Raw genomic sequence first — 6,980 nt, forward strand, 5'->3', positions numbered from 1 at the left:
TCTAGAGCAGTGATTCTGAATAGAAGCCAGTTCTGTTGCCCCAGAGATTTTGTTATTGGACAAAGCAGAAGCCAGAGATGCTGTGACACAGCCTACAATGCACGGGACAGTACCCATGGATAGAGTATCTGTGCATAAGGACACCCGGACACCTTATCCTCCATTCACAACAAAGAATTATCTGGTGCCAACATGGAGAAACCCTGACCTAGAAATACTCATGCCCTAATATGATAAATGTGTATATAAGTTAAAAGAAGGAGTAAAAGGAGAAAGGAGCTAAGTGGAAAGAAAATGGAGCCAGGAAAGAAGCTAAAAATACACAAATCACAAAACACGTGTTTTTGATAAACATGAAGTACAAATTTATCTGTAGTTTCCTGGCAGCTAGGTAAAAAGGTAAAACTTACTAAATCCATAATGCACTAACGGGAGGGACTGGAGTGCCCACCAAGAGAGGAAGAATCACTCAACGGTGCAGTGGCCACAGCTGTGCCCCCATCACAACAGCCCATTCCTATGTGGAAAGCACTTGGGAAAGGGAGGAAAACAATTGACCTCTGAGATATAAAAGGTATAAAATAAGAACTGTTGGGTCAAAGGAAGGCTGCACATACAGCGTGAAGGATAGAAGAGCCGACTGATTGGGGTCACTGGGTTTTCTCCCTTGGCCACTCTGTTGCTTCTCCAGCCTCCTCTACACTGCTCTGCACCCTGGGAGGTAGGTCTCTTGGGACGGTACACATATCACTGGGTTCCTCTGCTCCATCACTTCCAGTTGTAACATGTATCTGGGCAATGGCAGGTGCTAGCAGGAGCTCAGCTGTCTCCCTAGATGGTTTGGCTGTAGCTATATTCCTGTGAAGGCCCAAGCTCCTGCCAAGGAAAGCTTGCCTGGGGCTATAACCAAAGCTACTTCATTCAAGACATGATGATGCCTCCTCACTTTTGCTAGATCCAAAGCATGTCACCCCCTTGAAAAATTTCTCACCCTCATCCTTGTACGTGGTCCCATCTGTTTCCTGCCAGTTCCCTAACTGATTCATCAGGTCAATGCTTGGGAGTAACTGGAGCGAATATACTGACACATCTATGGGAAAAAATGTGACTATTGTAAAGAAGAGGGAGAGCCATAGATACAAACAGGGGCAATATATCCCTTGCCCTGCCAAGGGGTAAGGGTGCAGGGCCAAGGTCTGTATTTTACTCCTGGCCTTGTGACCTGCAAGGCATGTGTGAGTACCTGCAGCACAGAATACCATGTCTTGGGTCTACTAGATTAGCCAGCAAGGTCTTCTCATTCACGACCCTCTTTGATTTCTTTCTACTAATTATTTAGCTTCACAGACATACTTGCCTATAGAAAGAGATAGCTGGTTAGTAAGCAACAATGTTTGACATACATGTTAGCTATTTATGTAAATTGGTGAATTATCATTTCAGCGTTCTTCCTGCCTCTGCAGCTTCAGTTGAGTGTGCATCTGAAAGCAAGATGACAGTTGATGTGTGTACTGTTGGGATTTCTGCATCTAGTTCAGAATCACGGTAAGCATGATAAGTTAAAGCCTGCACTTGACTGGTCCAGGTGAGCTCTACTTCATAGAAACTCCCTTGGTGTTCATCATCAGTGACTTCGGGACTAACCTTTACCGCTCAGATGCTTTATTCCCCATTTGCTTACCTTTTCCTAAAACCTTTTACCTTTTCCTAAAACCTTTTGTGGTGTACACTGCTAGTTGCTTACTCAATATCCATTTCTTTTTCTTTCCCTTCTGACACAGTCCTTATTAAATGTGCAATGTACCTATTTAAAAACACCTTCTCAAGGTCCCTTAGCCATCTGACCTAGTTCTGCTCAACCAGACATAAGCAAATATGCACTCAGTGGCATTTCCAGGAAAGCTCTTACTTTTCTGATAACAAGAAACTGAGTCAGCTGAGGTGGCATGTACCTTTGACTCCTGCCCTCCTTCCCTTCAATGACTCATGGATGAGCTCTTTTCTTTCAACCATAAGAATGAAAATCACAGGCTAAGGGTAGCAGAGTGTGAAGCACAGGTCCTTGATGACTTCTTTGAGCAGCTGAGCAGCCCTGGTTGCTGGTTTACTCTCCTCACCATACTACAGAAAGGGAACCCTATTTCATTAAGCTTTAAGAGTTGAGTTTCTATGATATGAAGCCAAATGCAATCTTAACTGCTACCCCTTCTCAGTTTCAAGTCCCTATAACACTCTGTATAAGTACATGTGCTAAGAACCCTGAAGTCATGGCATCCCAGGTTAGGTAGGGGTAAGTGAATTGTTATGAAAATATTCAGTGCAATAGATTGAATGTTTGTGCCCACCAAAATTTTCATCTTGAAATCCTAACCCCCATTCTGATGGTATTAGGAGGTGGGCCTTTGGAAGATGATCACATCATGAGGTGCAGCTCTTGTGAATGGGATTACTGCCCTCATAAGAAGGACCACAGAAAGCTCTTTCCCCTTTTCTGCCATCTGAGAACACAGCAGGAAGGTGGCCCAAGAAGAGGGTCCTCGCCAGACCCTGACTGTTCTGGACCCATACCTTGAACTCAGAACTGTAAGTAATAAATGTTGGTTGGTTGTTTAAATGGTACCAGGGCTGTGGACTGCTACCATTCTATGGCCTATTTGGAACTGGGCTGTACCACAGGAGGACAGCAGGTGAACAAGTGCAGCTTCATTTGTATTTACAGCTCCTCCCTTTTGCTCACATCACTGCCTGAGCTCCATCTCCTATTAGATCAGCAATGCCGTTAGAGTCTCAAAACAGCACAAACCCTACTGTGACCTGCATGTGTGAGGGATCTAAGTTGCAAGCTCTTTATGAGAATCTAGTATCTGATGATCTGAGGTGGGGCTGAGGCAGTGATGCTACGTTTGACTGCACAGAAAGAGCATAATAAATCAATTGTTTGCAGGCTCACATCAAACCCCCTTCTCCCAGTTCATGAGAAAAATTGTCTTCCATGAAACCAGCCGCTGGTGCCAAAAAGGTTGGGGACCACTAGTTTAAGCCACTGTGATATTCTATTATAAGCAGCACAAATTGACAAAGATTCTCAGCCTATCCACCTGACCCTGTAAGCTAGCAAATGATAGCAGTGAATAACAGTATAATAGCATGGAAAGTAATAAAAGTACAAAAGATCAATCTTATTATAAAATTATGAAGAATATTATCACTGACTTCAGTATTGCTATCCCCCACCTCTTGTGTATAATAAGAAAACAGAAATGCAGATAAGTCAGTAAAAGACTCGGATAAAGTTCCAGGAAATGGCTCTTTGAAACATGGGACAGCTGCCAAAAAAGAAAAAAAAAAAAGAAATTAAAATTTCTCAAAACCATTTCATGGATTTAAGGTCTACAAAAACATGAGAAGAGAAATCATATGGAATAATTCTGATATTCCAAACAGTTTTATTGTAAATTTTATGGCAGAATAACTAACAAAAGATCTGCATCATAATTAATAGATTACATAAATTGAAAAAGGCAGAACCACTTAAAGTGGCCAAAATACAGAAACTAAATGTATATTAAGTACATGTCTATGGAATGAAGCTATAGGAATGAGGCGATGTTGGATACCATTTACAAATGGAGGTAACTTTTCATACTAACAATTTGAGAATTTTACCTAAGTAAAGGATATAGAATTAATATTAGTCTTAGAGTTCTAAAAGCATTTAAAATGATTAGAACACTGGAAAATTGCCCACTGGCTAAATGAGCTTTCTAGAAAAAATACTATTGAAAATGGTTTTTCTATCCCTTGGGATAAACAGAGGAAAGTAACAGAGGGCATAGCTCTAATTAACTACATGTGCCCCTTGGGTTTCCAAAGACAAGCTGTAATGTAATTTGATTCTTTATGCTTAGAAATGAGAAGTCAAGCATAAAACCATTTGCAAACACCACATGATGTGACATAGGGGAAAAAAGTACTCATAGACTGTCACTTTTTAATAGACAAAAAAAATCCATGTTTCTATTAGCAGATACAAACAGATCAGGCTTTGCCTTTATAACTTCTCTACATGGTACCTGAAATCCCTTGGAGATAGATTATTTGGGGAGAAGGTTTTGCTTATTCCAAAGTTCTCTATTAAAATACAGATTCTTTCAGAGGGCAAACACATGAAGCCATGTTTAAAGGCAATCACAATCACTCTAGTGAGAAGGAGTTTATAAAAGTACTCAGGGTGAATGGGACTTAAATGCTTCCTGACAGGAAAGCGGAAGGAAGTACCTAGAATAGGAGTCCATGCCACCCTGAGGGCCTGAGAGAGGTTTGGCAGGGCTGGAGAGAGCCCCCAGTGCTAGACAGCGGGAGGATCAGAAACTAATTCAGAACTGCGAAATTAGTATGGTGTGGGGAAATGTATTACCCATTCAGTGAGATTTTTATAAAAAATCCACTGTTAGCCTGGGTGAGGTGGCTCATGCTTGTAATTCTAGCACTGAGGAGGCCAAGGTGGGAGAATTGCTTGAGCTCAGGAGTTCAAGACCAACCTGAGAAAGAGTGAGACCCCGTCTCTACTAAAGATATAAAAATCAGCCGGGTGTCATGGTCCTATGCAAGCGGGTGAGACGGGAGCATTGCTTTAGCCCAGGAGTTTAAAGTTGCTGTGAACTGTGATGACACCTCTGCACTCTACCGGAGGGGACTGTCTCAAAATAATAATAATAATAATAATCACCTTCAAGTGTGATATTGAAAATAAGGTCCTGAGAATGTGTAAATTTGTCATGATTAATAGAAAAATAAAGAATGCGTATGCCACGAAAGTGCAAAAAGCAGAAAAGATTCCAATATGTCATTTAATATTCTAAAGGCATTTTTGCTTATCTAATACTAATTAACATATAAACAACTTTCATAGATTTGTTTCATTTGATGTCTCACCCTCTCAAGTAGACAAAACAGGAATTATCCCAAATGAGGAAGTTGAGTTTTCAGGCCAAAGGCTAGCAAAGGCTGCAGGCTGTCTAGGCTTATAGGCCAAGAGCCCTTTCTTTCACTTGAAACATTCCCTGACTATCTCATAAATAAATACCTACACAGGTAAGTATGACTCCATGGGTTTCAATATTGTCCTCTTACATAGATGTATATGCATATTTAAAAGCATCATATATTGTACAATGTGCAGTTATACGCTTTATTTTTTATTAAATATAATTTGTGATCATTTCTACAAAAAGTCTATCAATTCTCTATTACAATATGATTGGGGATTTTTTTGTTTTTTCTTTTTTTTTTTTGTATTATTTGGGATTCATTGAGGATACAAAGAATTAGGTTACACTGATTGCATTTGTTAGGTAAAGTCCCTCTTATAATTGTGTCCTGCCGATTGGGGATATTTCGATCAATTTTATTTTTTATGGTCAAAAATGGCAAAATCCTGGTCCTTGTGGAGTCCTGCTGGAAGAGAGTATGAACAGAGGGAGTGGGAGGAAGCTCTGTTGGGCTTCCAGCTACCTGAATTACCAGCTTCAGGGATAAGTATTCACTAGTCTTGAGAATTTATTAGTCTAATTCAGGTTGACAGGGAGTCAGGTGATGAGAAAGTGGATGGAATAAGAATCAATGTAGACTGCTTTGGGAGGGACATAGGTCCTTATGGAGAGGCATTTCAGTGGTTTCTAGCTTAGATTTTAGAACCAAACTGCTTCCCAGATCTCCTACTTATCCATTTGAACTTGTGGGGATTATGCTGGTACTCATTACAACAACAGAGTTGTCGCAAATATTAAATAAGTCAATGTGCAAAGAGAATTTAGAACAGCACATCAGAAGAATTATGTATGTATTAGAATTATGAGGTCTAACAATTACGTTTGCTGACTTATCCTAGAAAAAAATGCTACATACCTCATTGTTGAATATCACTACAGTTACCTTCAAAGTACTGTCATCAGGAAGCTATGCATTGATACAAGAGCCTGGTCCACTTTTCAAAGAAATTTTGGAACTCTTTTTCTAGAATGATCATCAGAGCTGTCATATTACCCTTAAAGTCTGGAATGTCATCAAAATTTCTTTCTTTCAATATTTCCTTTATCTTTGAGTAAAGAAAAAAAGTCATTGGGGCCTAGATTGGGTAAATAGGGAGGGTGCTCCAATGTAGTTATTTGTTTACTGGCTTAAAACTCACACAGAGAACCATGTCATGATGCAAGAGACATGAGCTATTGGCTAAGATTTTCAGTTAAGATTTTCCTGTTTCAGGACGGGCGCTGTGGCTCACACCTGTAATCCTAGCACTCTGGGAGGCTGAGGGGGTTGGGTTGCTTGAGCTCAGGAATTCTAGAACAGCCTGAGCAAGAGTTAGACTCCATCTCTAAAAATAGCTGGGTGTTGTGGTGGACACCTGTAGTCCCAACTACTCAAGAGACTGAGACAAGAGAACCACTGGAGCCCAAGAGTTTGATGTTGCTGTGAGCTATGATATCAGGTAATTCTACCAAAAGTGACAAATGAGAAATGAGACTCTGTCTCAAAAAAAATTCCTATTTATTGATATTTACTTAGTCTGCTATTCTTCTCATAGTCAACTGATGATTTTGATACACACTTTGAAAAATTTTTGTGATGTTTTCATCAGTTCTGCTCTTCTTAGGCTGCCCTGCCCTCTCTTCTTAAGTGATGCTTTCTCTCTCCTCAGAAAAATGCTTCATGCCTTTGTACACTGCTATTTTCTTCATGGCATCATCCCCATAAACTTGGACTACCATGGCCCTGATTTCACTCCACTCTCACCAAGTTTAACAAGAAATTTAATGTTTATTTGCTGCTCTGATTTAAACCGCAACATTCTAACAGTGGCAAACAAAAACATGTAACAATGATAATGAGCTCCACTCAGCAAGACACCACCACACATCAACATGAACATAACTTTTGAGACACTGATATACCAGGGTTAGGAAGCCTTACCAAGTGGT

Source organism: Nycticebus coucang, chromosome 16 (assembly GCF_027406575.1).
Source record: "Nycticebus coucang isolate mNycCou1 chromosome 16, mNycCou1.pri, whole genome shotgun sequence".
NCBI lineage: Eukaryota > Metazoa > Chordata > Mammalia > Primates > Lorisidae > Nycticebus > Nycticebus coucang.